This window comes from Suricata suricatta, chromosome 5 (genome assembly GCF_006229205.1).
Source record: "Suricata suricatta isolate VVHF042 chromosome 5, meerkat_22Aug2017_6uvM2_HiC, whole genome shotgun sequence".
Taxonomy (NCBI): domain Eukaryota; kingdom Metazoa; phylum Chordata; class Mammalia; order Carnivora; family Herpestidae; genus Suricata; species Suricata suricatta.
The window spans coordinates 101,006,063-101,020,266 of NC_043704.1; the positions used below are offsets into that span (position 1 = coordinate 101,006,063).

Consider the following 14,204-nt stretch of genomic DNA (forward strand, 5'->3'; position numbering starts at 1 on the left):
AAAATTTGAACATTTTCTAAATGCTCGAGAATCATTAGTAAGTCATTGATCACTGGTAATGATAGATTTAGGAATGAGTATTGCTGGTAGAATAGAAAGAAATGATGAGGGATATAGAAAGTAGGCTAGGGAAAAGGAACAGCAACCTTCAGTAGACTCACTCTCTACTGCAATCATGTGTTACACCTTGGAAAAGGTTTTTCCATGAGAAAATCAGATTTTCTTTGTGGAGTCACTCAATGATGTAATTTTATCTTCAGTCTTAAGTCTGGGGCAGATCCATGCAATGATCAGACAGTCAGTTCTCCAGCACCCAGGAAGCCTGACTCAGCTGGACAACAAGAGCTCTGGAAAAGGGGCTTCAAAACAGAATGAAACCACTCCAGGCTTTAGGCTTGTCATCCAAAAGGCAATGGTTCCATGATACTTTGCAACATTAGCAGCATTCCCTGGTTCACCTTTCATCACCCAATTCCATAGTTCAATGAAAAAAACCAAGCAAAATATACCTCTCCTTCAAGGTTTCTGATAATTTGCTATATTTTTGTTTTCTATCATATAGTAAAGTTATACTTTATCTCTTTATATTTCCAATGTCTGTGCCTCCCTTGAGAATTAACATTCAATGGGAGACAGAGCATTTTTGTCTTATTACTTCATCCTTCATATTTGGTTAGCACAGTGCCTGCAAAAATAAATAAATGTAGAATTTTTAAATATTGGGTATCCTCATCCTTGTGTTTATAGGATATTTGTGAGTTTTCAAGTCTCTGTATTTCTGGAATACAGAGAGCTACTCTTACTTCAGCCCAATTCCATCTCCTAGGAGACTGTGTCTAATTTCTCGTCCTTCTCATTTCATACCAAATTGGCTTCCTCAGTAAGCAACATTATCTGTATTGATAAAGAGCCTTACTGCTTTCCAGAAATCATAAGGTCACACTCTTGACTAATTCCTTAATTAGATCTTTCTTATACATTGACACATGCCTGAAATGGAACTGGAGCTTTGCAGCACTCCTTGGAACATGGCTGTTGCAGATGTGGGCAGCGCAGGAGACAGGGGAGTAGATGCAGGGAGATGGAGAACGGTGTCACTTCCATCCTCCAGTACTTCCCCTATAACACTTGTTTTCTTTTCTCCATTTCTTATTACTCCATATCTCCAACATTGTACCTACAGTTGTATATAGCAACATTGCAATTTATATTTACCCTCTCAAGACTGACAGTTCCAAATATGCTGCTATTTGGGGTTAGAAATCATGAATGTGAGACTAGACATAGACTAGACATTATGTGGAGACTTCAGAGATTTAATAACTTCAGCTTTATCTTTTAGAACATAAATTAGCCACCATTCGATTAAACTATTGTTAGACTTTATGCATACTTAGAGATCTGAACAATTTTAACACTTAACTCATTATTTTTATCCTATCTTAGAGTGTGTGTATGTGTGTGTGCATGTTTGTGTGTACAGAATTATCATGGTGAATGGGATTCTAATTGTTTTTTAAAAGTATCCACATCTATAGCTCAAAAACTTTTTTCACATATATGGAAAAGTTCTTTGAAAAATGCCATCGCTTTTTTTGTAGATAACTACCAAAAATTTATATGAAACAATAACTCTGAGGCCTCTAAGAATTTATAACAAAGAGGAGATAAAAATATTGTTCCAAAGGGTACATGACACATGCAGTAGAATACTGTACTGAATCCGAGTGAAGTAAACCTTGGATGGAACATCCAGGAGAACTTTTCTAGAAAGAGCGTATTGTCATAGATTCATAGGGAGCCCTAGTGAATGACAGGGAAAGTAGTAGCTACAATATGCTGCATGCCAAAGGATGTGCTTCATATCTTTGCTTCCTTTCTATCATGGCCTTTAGGAGAAAGAGTTGAAAAAGTTAATAACATTGCAAGGAAATTCAGACCACGAGAAGCATCCAGTTTCCATCCTGCTTCACAGCAAGGAACGCGTTTAGACATATCTGAGAACCATTCAGTGTGTCAACCTCAGGCAGAGCTTCCGGACAGCAAACAGAGACAAGGGCTGCAGGTACAGCAGGGAGAGCTATTTTTTCCACTTTTTCGGACAGGACAATGTTTATTTTTAAATGCCAACAGACACGACATGACAATATTTCTAGCACCTTAGGCAGGTGCATAATTTTCAGTCACAGGGATCAGCCAGGAAGTTTAGGTCTGTCTAATGGAGAAGAAACTTCTTGAAAAAGGTCAAAGAGTTTTTTTTAAAGCCTCATTATGTTCTAACGTTACAACAAATATAGAAAGAACGCCAGAAAAAGAAAAGAAATGATTTATATGGCTAAGCTATATGGCCCTGCTAATTTCTGGTTTCAACTTAATTTTCCAGGGCCTTGCACATAGTTAGGGCTTAATATATATTAAATAAATCATAGAAAAGGTTAATATTGGGAAATATTTAAAGTATATATAGAATATTTATAGTCAAAGACCAGTGACTCAACAATATTCACTGACTCTGAGACCGGCAAAACTCCTAAAATAGGTCATAATTGAAGATCACATCCCCATTTACAAAGCATGAAAAGTTAGAGAATGTAAATATTTAAACTAAGTCATAGTATTTTACCTCAGATCACAGGCAAAGAATGTCATAGTTAAAAGTGTAAAGTAAATGAAATTGGCCTTTCTTCGTGATGCTGTTCTTTCAGAACGATTTCCTAATGAATGCCTTGTCCTGGACATCACAGAACTTAACTCCTGTTCCTTTTTTGTTCTTTTCCCTGAAATTCTAATTCTCATGGATTCTAAATCTGTACTTCACCTTTCTTCATACCTCTAAAGTATATTCACCCTTCATCTCATCGAACGAAGGCTCCAGAGAGGTCATGTGCTAAATGAATCCCTCATGCCCTGCAGAGACAGGAGCCCCCTCAGTGCAATAGGTATATTTTTCCTGATCTTTGATAGGAAAATTTGCCCAGTTGTTTATTCTAAATGTTCATTTACAATTCGGCATGAATGCCTGGAAGTGTGGTTTTGGGGAAACCATGAAAAGCAGCAGTGGGGGATCCGAAAGGCTTATTTTAGCAATTGTGCAGGGGGATTTGTTCACCAGTTTACACGGTCTTGTCCTGTTACTTACCAAGGACATGCTAGAAAAGTCTCAGGCTATCTGAATGCCTGAGGATCCAGAAGACGGTGTTGAGATTCCACCCCAAAAGTAAGCATCACTGAGTCACAAAATCACGTGTGAATAATTGTGGTGCATTTCTTATGACCACATATCCTCTGACACTCTGCCTTGTGACACAGAGTGCCTTCTCCCTTTGAAGATAGGCTGGTTGGGACTGCTTTGGTCAGGAGAATATAACCAAAGTAACACTAGGAAATACTTGGCCCAACCATTAAGAGGACTGACTGCCTTCTGTTTTGTTCTTTTGGAACTCAGAGCAACCATGTAAAATGTCTAACTACCCTGATGGGGAAGCCTACATGGAGAGATAGAAGAGTGCAGCTGAAGGCAGTCCGTCTTCTCTCCTCTCCTCTCCAAGATGCCAGGTATTTAAGTTAAACTGACAGGGGACTTCCAAATGAGTCCATCTGGCAGCTGAATAGCACCAAGTATACTGTGCCATTGCCATGTGAGGCCGAAGTATCATCCGGCCAAGCCCTTCCCAAATGAGTGACTTACAAAAAATATGAGATAATATAACATGATTATTATTTTAAGACACTCAGTTTGGGGGTTGTTTATCATGAGTCAATTTAACCAGAATGACAGCACATTGTGTCCTTTTCAGCAGTCTGGGTAACCTGTTCCTTATACCCAACTGGGAGAACTCTGAACTGCTTGTTCAAAGAAATTAACACAATTCTCTGCAAAGCTGGAAACCTGTCTTAATATCAGGCTTTGAAGACCTCTCTGAGCAACCAGTAACTTGTCATGCCCTGTGAACTAACCATTGCATTAATGGATAAGACTATCATGTGTTTGATCTTCCAATTGCCTAATGAACAGAGCCAGTGGTTGTAGGCGATGGAGTTGAATAATGTTCATAAACTGTGTGTGAAGTATAAAATACATGCCAAAATGAAAGTACTATTGGTGTCAAGGTTTTATGAATACTTTTCTCTCTGAAACACTTTGGATTACAGAACATTTAGTCTGGAACCAGAGGAACTGGGAGTAATGGTATTGTAAGAAAAGCATTGTTAAAACAAGCACACAAGGAAACTTTACAAATACATGGGAAAAGAAAAGGTGTCTTTAAAAATGTTTAAGGTATAATTCACATACCATGAAATTTACCCTTTTTAGGTATAATACTCAGAGATTTTTAGTGTACTTATAAAGTTGTACATCCATCACCACTAATTCCATTTTTTTAAAATGTTAATTCATTTATTTTGGGAGAGAGAGTGCAAACAGGGGAGGGGCAGAGAGAAAGAGGAGAGAGAGTCCCACGCAGGCTTCACACTGTCAGTGCAGAGCTGGGGCTCAAACTCACAAATGGTGAGATCATGACCTGACCCAAAATCAAGAGTTGGATGTTTAACTAACTGAGCTACCCAGATGCCCCCCCAGAACAGTTTTGATACCTAAAAGCAAACCTTCTATCCAGATGTTATCTTCTAGGAAAAGAAAAAAAAAGTTGATCGTAATACTCAGAAAAATAATAATTGAGGACAAACACATAGATCCAAACATGTAGGAAACAAATCAAGGGAATTGTAAGAAGGGGAAGGGACAGAATGTGTATACAGAAAAGAATTAACAAAATAGACCTGGACTGCCGTCATTAAATAGGCCAGCCACTAGGGTTGTCTCTCAGCTTACATTTGCAAACTTGACTGGCAAACAGGCACCCAAGTGATATGAAATGGTCTGTGAATGATAAGAGTGTCTCATTGTGTGAAAACTATACTAATAATATGACTCACACTAGTACTTTGCTTCTGGGAGTCTGGAATTTTGGTATGTGATAGGCCAAAAGTGCCTACATGACCCAATAAAACTTGGCATGCAGTCTCTAATGAGCTTCTCTGGCAGAAGACACTCATCTATTGTTGTCACAAACTTGTTGGAGGAAGTTAAGCACAGCTGGTGAAATTCCACTGGGACAAACTCTGGGAAGCTTGTGCCCAGTTTCAGACAGAATTTGACCTATGTGTTTATTCTTTGTATCATTCATTGTATTTTAGCCAAAGTTTGACCAGATGCTATGTATATATGTCCTTTTAAGGAATTATGAAATGTGGGAGTGGTCTTAGGAATCATTCAATAAAACATGTTAAAGGGTATCAGTCTTTCATTACTCTCAATAGCATTTTGTAATTCTGCTCTAAGATCTTTTCATTATCTTAACAACCACATCAACTTTAAAAAATTAATAGCTAAGACTTTGCCCCAATTTCCAAGCTGTCTCCCATAACTTAATTGTTAGGGAGACAAAAAGTAGTATATGGCAGAATTAGAAAACAGGTTTTGTCAGGTAGTCTTGAAAAAGTAAAGAAACACAACTCTTATCTGCTACAAAGAAGCAAGTTGCATATATGTAGTTGATGGAAAGTTTGTCTAATCAGGGACATGAAATTAACATGGGAAGAACAAATGTAATAAGTACATATTGAGCAAGAAGTTGCTTTAAAAATTCCTGGGATTATGAAGAGTTTATTTTTTTAATCCAGACATACACCAACGTTAAGTTAATGGATCTTACGAAGATCTTTTCTTAAATATTCCATTATGGGAATTAAAAATGAGTAGATCAAATATCACTACATCTCTTTATGAAAGAACATAGTGTATGAAACACTATTTGTTTGTAAAGAGTCATCAGAAGAGAGCTTAAGGAAAAGACATAATGGAAACTGTCTTTGCTTGAAGTTGAACAGAAAATGGTTCATACTGAAGACAGATGGCCATAGACTGGAAGAGGAATCTTGAGTAACAGATGTGTTTCCTTTTCCTTTTTGGTGAAAAGAAGCAGAAATATGACAAAAGGAAAAAAATACATAAAATCAAATTATAAATACAAGAAATAACAGCAAGACCTTTTATTAGCAAGACCTTATACAGCAAGAGAAACTTTTATCAGTGATGGATAACAGAAGCATTATGAATAATGAAGTGGCCATCTGTAATCTAGCAAACATTTAGATTATTCTAAAAAAGGTACATAATTCATCACGGCTAGAGGAAGAAGCTATTGTTAGCCTAGCACAGCTTATATCTCTGTGTCTGAGGAGGGCAAAACAACATGAAGCCTATTTATAATTTCAAAGTGTGAGTGAGTTTAATAAATACCAATAGTGTCTGTTTGCAAATGATGTCTCAATAAGGAGCTAATATCCAAAACACATAAACTTATAGAGGTCAATATCCAAAAACAAATAATCTAATTAAAAAGTAGCAGAGAACCTAAATAGACATTTTCCCAAAGAAGACCTTCAGATGGCCAATAGGTATCTGAAGAGATGTTCAACATCACTCATTATCAGGAAAATGATAATCCAAACCACAATGAGATATCACCTCATGCGTGTTAGAATGGTAACATCAAGAGACAAAAAACAACAGATGTTGGCAAGGATGTGGAGAGAAAGGAACTGTTTTGTACTGTTGGAGAATCTAAATTGGTGCAGCCACTGGGGAAAACAGTGTAGAGGTTCCTCAAAAAACTAAAAATGGAAATACTATATGATCCAATAATTCGACTACTGGGTATTTACCTAAAGAAAACAAAAGCACTAGTTTGAAAGGATATATGCACCCCTATATTTATTACAGCACTATTTACACTAGCCAAGATATAGAAGCAACCAATGTGTCGATCCATAGATGAATGGATAAAGATGAGGTGTGTGCGTGTACAAACATGTTAAGTTGTCTTATGTTATGTTATGCAATATTATGTGTTAGAATATTATGAAGCCATGAAAAAGAATACGTTCTTGTCATTTGCAATAACATAGATGGAGCTAGAAAGTATTATACTAAGTGAAATAAGTCAAACAGAGAAAGATAACTACCATATAATTTCACTTAAATGTGGAAACAAAAAAAATGAATAAACACAAAAAGCAGAATCAGACCCACAAACACAGAAAAAACTGATGTTTTCCAGAGGGAAGAAGGGCAGGGGATGGGCAAGATGAGTGAAAGGAGTAGGAGATACAGCCTCCAGTCAGGGAATGAATAAGTCACAGGAATACAAGAAACACCATAGGGAATACAGATAATGATATTATAATAGTGTCATAGAGTGATCGAATAGAAATGTGGTGAGCATAGCATAATGCATGGAGATAGTGAATCATCATTTATATACCTGAAACTAATGCAACATTGTGTGCCAACTATACTCATATAAAAAATTAAAAATACATAAAAAGCCAGTTTCTCTAAATCTTGCTCATAATTGAATCTTTTTGTTTATTAACATTTCATTCTGATTGGTTATCTCATTTTCACTGTCTCTATAACTTAAAAAATAATGCTGTATGCTCAAGCTCTTAATGCCTTCACTTGAAAATCACATATATCACGTACATTCATCTTTTATTGTTGAAACAAGTCTCATGTCCTTAGGTATATTCTAAGAGGTAGGGAAATTCTACCATGCATCTAGAAGAGAAAGAACCAGAATGGGTTTGAAAAGCCCTAATGATTATTACAAATTGTTTTCAAAGTCACTTAAAGATGTTTTCACTTCGACCTACAGAAGGGACTGCATAGATGGCATTCTGCTATTAAAAGAATACAAAGTGGGGCGCCTGGGTGGCTCAGTCGGTTAAGCGTCCGACTTTGACTCAGGTCATGATCTCACAGGTTCATGCGTTTGAGCCCCATGTCGAGCTCTGTGCTGACAGCTAGCTCAGAGCCTGGAGCCTGTCTTTGGATTCTGTGTCTCCCTCTCTCTCTGTCTCTCAAAAATAAAAAAAAAAGAAAGAATACAAAGAGACCCAAATAACACACTATGGTTAACTCGGAGTATGCCCATGATCTTATTCTGATAAAAAAGTTAATAACAAGTCATCCATCTCATAAAAATCCTACTGATCTATGACCCAGTTATTATGGGAAATAATAAAAATGCAATGGTAAAAAAAAAAAGCACAATGCTTGCTCTTATGTTTTAACAAAAGCCTAGTACTTTTCATATTAACAGTGAATACATTATTGCCTTCAAAAATATGTTTACATATCACCTTTATAAAAATATTTTTAGAATGTGTGTTTTTAGCTTGTGGCAGATAAGGACACACAGTGAAGGAACATAAGTTTATAAATATTACTATAAGATTATATACCAGGTTGTCAAGGAATAGCGTAATCATAGAAAATACTTATCTTGGGAGATTATGGGTCAAGTAAATTTGCATGAGAAAGGTGTTTTTAGACTTTTCTCCTTACCCCCCTGAACAAAATTTCCAAAGTGAAATCCAGAGGCTTTACCCCTCAAATAATCTGGGACTGCCTGTAATCTGCAGGTCAAATATCAACACTGAAGCCATATACACTCTTCATTTCACTGAACTGATGACTATTTTCTTTTCCTCTCAGAAAGCACTCAGACACTGCTCTTTAGAATACTCCTAAGTAAAATTTTAAGGCTATCCTATAACATCTAGGCATTTAAGATGAGTCTAAGAAAAATTTTTCCACCATTTCTGTACTACGGGACAGCAAGCCTAGTAAGATACATTCATAAGTCTCACATACCACTAAAGGTAAGGGAGAAGATATGATGATTTATCTATTCTTCAAACTTCATACAAGGGAATGATAAAATGGTTCACTTAGACATTAAAGAAATGTGGCAGCAGAAGTAATTTTCACTGATTTTTTTATGTAATGGATATTCAATGACTATAACCCATGTGGCTTCTCTCTGCCTTTTATAAACTCTTCCCCAAAAATATGAAAAAAATTAAACTACTTGCCGAGCTGATAGACAAAGGCTTGAAGCCAATGAGATGCATTGTATTTATTGTGTTATTTATTGGCCCAGGCCGGTGAAAGTTATAATTCGCTAGAGACTTTGCAGCATATACTAATGGCCTGCAGAGACTCATCAATCTATAGAAGGGGAAGTGAGTATTGGGCAGAATGTTGGGGAACTTTGGGGTGGTCTCATCCTGATTGTGTTCTAAACAGTGCAACTTTCTTGGGGGAAAGACTTTCTTCATTTTTTATCATCCTAGTGGGGTTGTCATAGGATTTGCTTCCCCAGGCTCTAAGGATGGTCACCTGACACAGACCCCAAAAATTCTTGTGCCCCAGACTTCTGTTATTGTTATTGGTCCACTGCCAAGTTAGTAAAGTTAGCAATCTGCTTTCCAAGAGTAAGATACTCGTTTCCCTCAGAGACAACTTGCTAGAATGGTAAGAACCTGAAACTGCCAATTGTCATCGTCTCTGTCATGCATATAGAAACCACACAAAATTAGTGCAAGTGGGGGTACAAAAAAAGATTTTTGGTGCATTAAGACCTTTGTTCCAATAGTGGAGGCTCTTTTACCCATACTGAGCTATTCCCACGTCCTCCCAGATTCATGGATCGGTACATCTCCTTTTTGCATAAATTTGTTGCCCTGGGTTCCTGCCAGTGATAAAAGCTCAGTATTTTAGGACTAACCAGGGGGTAAATGTGTCTATAAAAGATGATACCATATACTTCCCATAGTTTTATAATTTCAGGAAGCCATGATGACTGACCACAGCAAAGGACTACCTCCCAGGATACTCTTTATATTCGCTGTAAAAACCAGCACTGCAAAAGGGTAAAGTAACGCGACAGAAAACACATAACCTCACAAAGCCCAGAAAGGAAGGGGAAGACAGGAGTGAGCATTACTGTAGAGAGTATAAAACAAATCACAAAAGAATATTATAACAATTTAAGAATTGGATACATCAACCAAAATTTCTAAGTAGCACTGGAGAGCATTTGAGTTATAAATCTGTCACACTTTAGGCTATTGTTTTTTCTCTATTAAGATCTACTATCAAATAATTATTTTTCCTAAAACTTTTTTTCTGAAAGACTAAGGCCAGTATTTTGGCAAGAAGTTTGATTTTTTCATTACTTTCTTTTCAACAGCCAGAGCCAACTGATTTTGCCTTTGTGCCATAAATTCTTCTAGCCTTAGGGATACATAATGAGTGCATCTCTACTAAAATCAAACTATGTTTTCACATTTTAAAGTGAATATACCTAATAAATAGAAATAGCCTCAGTGCTGACATTTTCCCAAGAGATCATAATAACATAATTTAAACATTAAAATATTATAATTTGAGTATATTAACAAGTACAGGGGTGATCTGGTGTTCTTTAAAAGAATTAAACCTCAAAAAATTTCTAAATATTTATTTGAGTGGGGGAGAAAGAGAGTGAGAATAAGAGAGAGAGAGAGAGAGAGAGAGAAAGCAAGTGAGCATGGGCAGGGGAGGGGCAGAGAGAGAGGGAGACACAGAATCCAAAGCAGGCTCCAGGTTCTGAGCTGTCCACACAGAGCCCCACATGGGGCTCAAATTAATGAACCACAAGATCATGACCTGAGCTAAAGTTGGATGCACACCATCAAAGTTTCTTCTTTTTAAAGTTTATTTTAAGAGAGAGAGAGAGAGAGAATGTGCCCAGGGAGGGGCAGAGAGAGACAGAGATGGACAGTGTGGACCCTGCTGCAGGACTCAATCCCACGAACTATGAGATCATGATCTGGCCAAAACCAAGAGGAAATCACTTAACCGAATGAGCCACTCAGGAGCCTCAGAGCTCAAAATTTCTGAGTTCCAATCATTTTCATCTGAAAAAAATCAGAATAATAAAAGTGTATTTTTAACTATATGGAGGTCACATCTGCCCAAAACCTTTAGAACTATTTATCTCTTGTGGCAATTCCTGTATCATACACCCACTTTTCCAACAGAGAAAAATGAAACAAAACTAAGAAACTACCACATCTCCTGGACTCCCTTGCAGCTAGGGTATAGTTATCTAAGTTGCACCAAAGTCAACAACTTCCTGCAATGACAATGTGAGAGGGACAAACAGGAGGTAATAGCTTCACAGGAGAACCCGCTCCTGGCAAGCAGCGTCACAGAGGTTCTCTGCCTTTTCTGGTTTAGCTCCCTGTGCCCAGGGAGTAATCAGCCCTGAGCAGCCACAAGGCTGTGGTTGATGACCATGACCGACAACTTTGTCCTGAGTATAACATCCAAGCCTGGATTCCCCAGCACTGCAGGGGGAATGAGGTATCACACATCATGACATAAAGCACTTTCTGCTTAAATGTTTTAGGAATGAATTCAATTGTTTCAATTAAGGATTAGCTGTAGGTATAAAGTTAAAAAAGGAAAGAAAGGATGCATATGAAAACAGCTCAGGAAACTTGTTTACTGTAAACTTTTGCTTACTATATAAACAAAAGATGGTATAATTTCTGTGGTGATTATTATATGCCCTTAAATAATTCTGATCTGTGACCCTACTACACTTTTGGTTTTCATGTTTCTTAAAAACAATGAAGCAAATACACATTTATTTTATAAAAATTCCCATTATGCAAGGTTTTTAGACCTATTCTTCCCTACCATCTCCTTTTTTATAATGGGTATCCCTGGGCATAGGAACAGAACAAAAATCCCAAAGATTTTAAGTATCATGTCTGAAATTGTTCAAGAAAACGAGAAACAAGGAAGTCCATGAGCAAACAAGACTTCTAGCTAACTATGAAAGTGAGGGCAAGAGTGACTCTGACAAGCTCATGCATTCAGCACCACGCTCCGCTCCTTCCCAAGAGGATGCCTAAATAGCACGAGACAATGGAGAGATCTGGTTAAGGTGCATTGATACAGAAACATTACATGCATGTAGACGAGAAGAGTCGAGTCCCAGAGGATTCAGCAATGGAGAACTGTCACTCCTTATTAAAAAAAAAAAAATCACACACACACACACACACACACACACACACACACACACACACACCCAAGAGCAGCAACAGCAGTAGTGGCAGCGGTATGCTGACAAGTAACAGATCAGGTAACATAATACAAACAGAATAATTGTACTTAAAAAATTTTTCAATAGAGTACCCTAGACATGCTTTAAGACAATTACATTGATAAGTGACTATGTGAGTATTACAATGGAAAATATTTCCGGAAGTGTTCTTTGTTCACGTGTAAAATAACATTAACTTGCCTTTCAATTTTCAAACTCATTAAACACAATTTTGCACCAATTGCCCTACCCTGCTCCCTTCTCCCTTTACCCCCTTTGCTTGCCTCATAATGCAAACACCTTCTCCATTGTGAAGCTACTCTCTGCTTTTCTCTGCCTGTTTCTAGCTCTGGTTTCTGCTTTCAGAGGACAAACTACCACATGCTTTCCATTTGCAATGAGAAAGCTCATTGAGATTACACTGGATCTCTGAAGTTAAAGTGCCATCTTGTGCTAAAAGAAAGCATCTCAATATAGACTTTATTTAATGTTAGCAAGATACATGTTCATTTTCATATAACAGAGATATATCAAATGTATCTAACACTCCCAACGTTAAATTGCTTAAGCATGTACAGGTCAATAAAAATAGATATCTGGCTTTATTTCATTTTGTTAGCAACATTATGTTAAGCTTCATTTGAGTAGTTTAAATCCTGCCTTCCGCATGCGCACTGCTGCATCCTGTCTGCTGTTATTGCAGTACTAGCGGCAGGAAATGGATGCTGTAGACCTCATTCCCTCACCCAACAATAAAGATTGTTTAAGACTTAAGTAATAGTTCTTTGCTGGACCAAGGGCAAACCCCAGTCTCTCTAATAAACTTGTACTGCCTGTACCAATCACGCCACTTGGAACTGATCCATTCTATTTCAAGAATTTAAATGGCAGCAATGCTCAGAATGTACCCAGGAGGGAAGGCCAATGCCAGTACAGACTCTGCTGCCAGTGCACACTCAGCAGTTGTAAGGAATCCCGAACAGCAGACAAAATGGTTTTCTGCATTCAGCCTGACAGCTTTCAAAAGCTGCTTCATGGGACTGGCAAGAGGTTTCATCACACTCATCATGCTAACACCACCGTGATCCTAGGAGCACGGAGGACTGTTATTGAGTTGGAACTATAATTCCTCAAATGAATAATGTGTAAGGTGGAAAGTTAAAATAAAATAAAGAATCAAAACATCCAGGCCATATTTTTAAAGTGTAGTAATATAAACCATGAAACAAAACACAGTCAACCATCTTGAATGGGAAAACATCTCTCTCAAAAAACAAAAACACCCGTATTTCTCATATAACCTCAACTATGATGAAAGAAAAGCAGTTAGTAAAATAGAGACACTAGTCTAAAGGGAATGTGGACTCAAGTAGAATTCCAGGAGAACCTGATGTGGGGGTCAGTGGATCTGATGATTTATAGATAATTAAGAACTAATAGCATCCAAATATGTGGCTAGAATACACCCAAGGCTCAATAAACTATTTTTCCTCTTGATAAAGATCATACAAAGGATAATTCTTCCACTCAAAAATGTACTGTCTCAGGCTTTTTTCTCCTATCCAAATTTTCCAATGCTAGCATTCTTAAGCTCTTCAAAATATCATTTCTTTCCTTTATAACACAGTCTTTGGAGGGGTCATGAAAACGAATCATCATAAAGAGAAGCAATATATTCTTGAGAGCATTTTTGTCATTATTGGTACATCAAGAAATAAACAGTATTTGTTGAGTTTCTAAATAGCCTGACCTTACATCTAATCCTGTTCTTTCTACTGGAAATTGTTAGAGGACCTGGTAAGACTCATGAGGATTATTACTAGTATTAATCTCTTCAAAAATATGATAATGAAATATCTAATTTTACCCCTTTGTTTAAAGATTAAGCAGGTAGCTATTTTTACAATAATTCTTTTAAGTGAGCACTATAATATGTCTACCACCTGACTGATTGTTTAAAAATTTTGTTATTCAGTTCTCCCAGCACCACCTGCTAAAGAGGCAGTCTTTTTTCCATCAGATACTGTTTCCTACTTTGTCAAAAATTAATTGGCCATACATTTGTGGGCCCAGTTCTGAGTTCTCTATTCTATTCCATTGGTCTATGTGTCTGTTTTTGTGCCAATACCACACTGTCTTTTTTTTTAACTTTATTTTTTTATTATTTTTTTTAGAATATAACACTATTTTTTT

General features: G+C 37.1%; 1 pseudogene; it reads left to right on the plus strand.

Annotated features, from left to right (window-relative positions):
* The first annotated feature begins 986 nt into the window (after positions 1–986).
* LOC115291225 overlaps positions 987–14,204 on the plus strand; it is a 21,281-nt pseudogene continuing 8,063 nt past the window's right edge.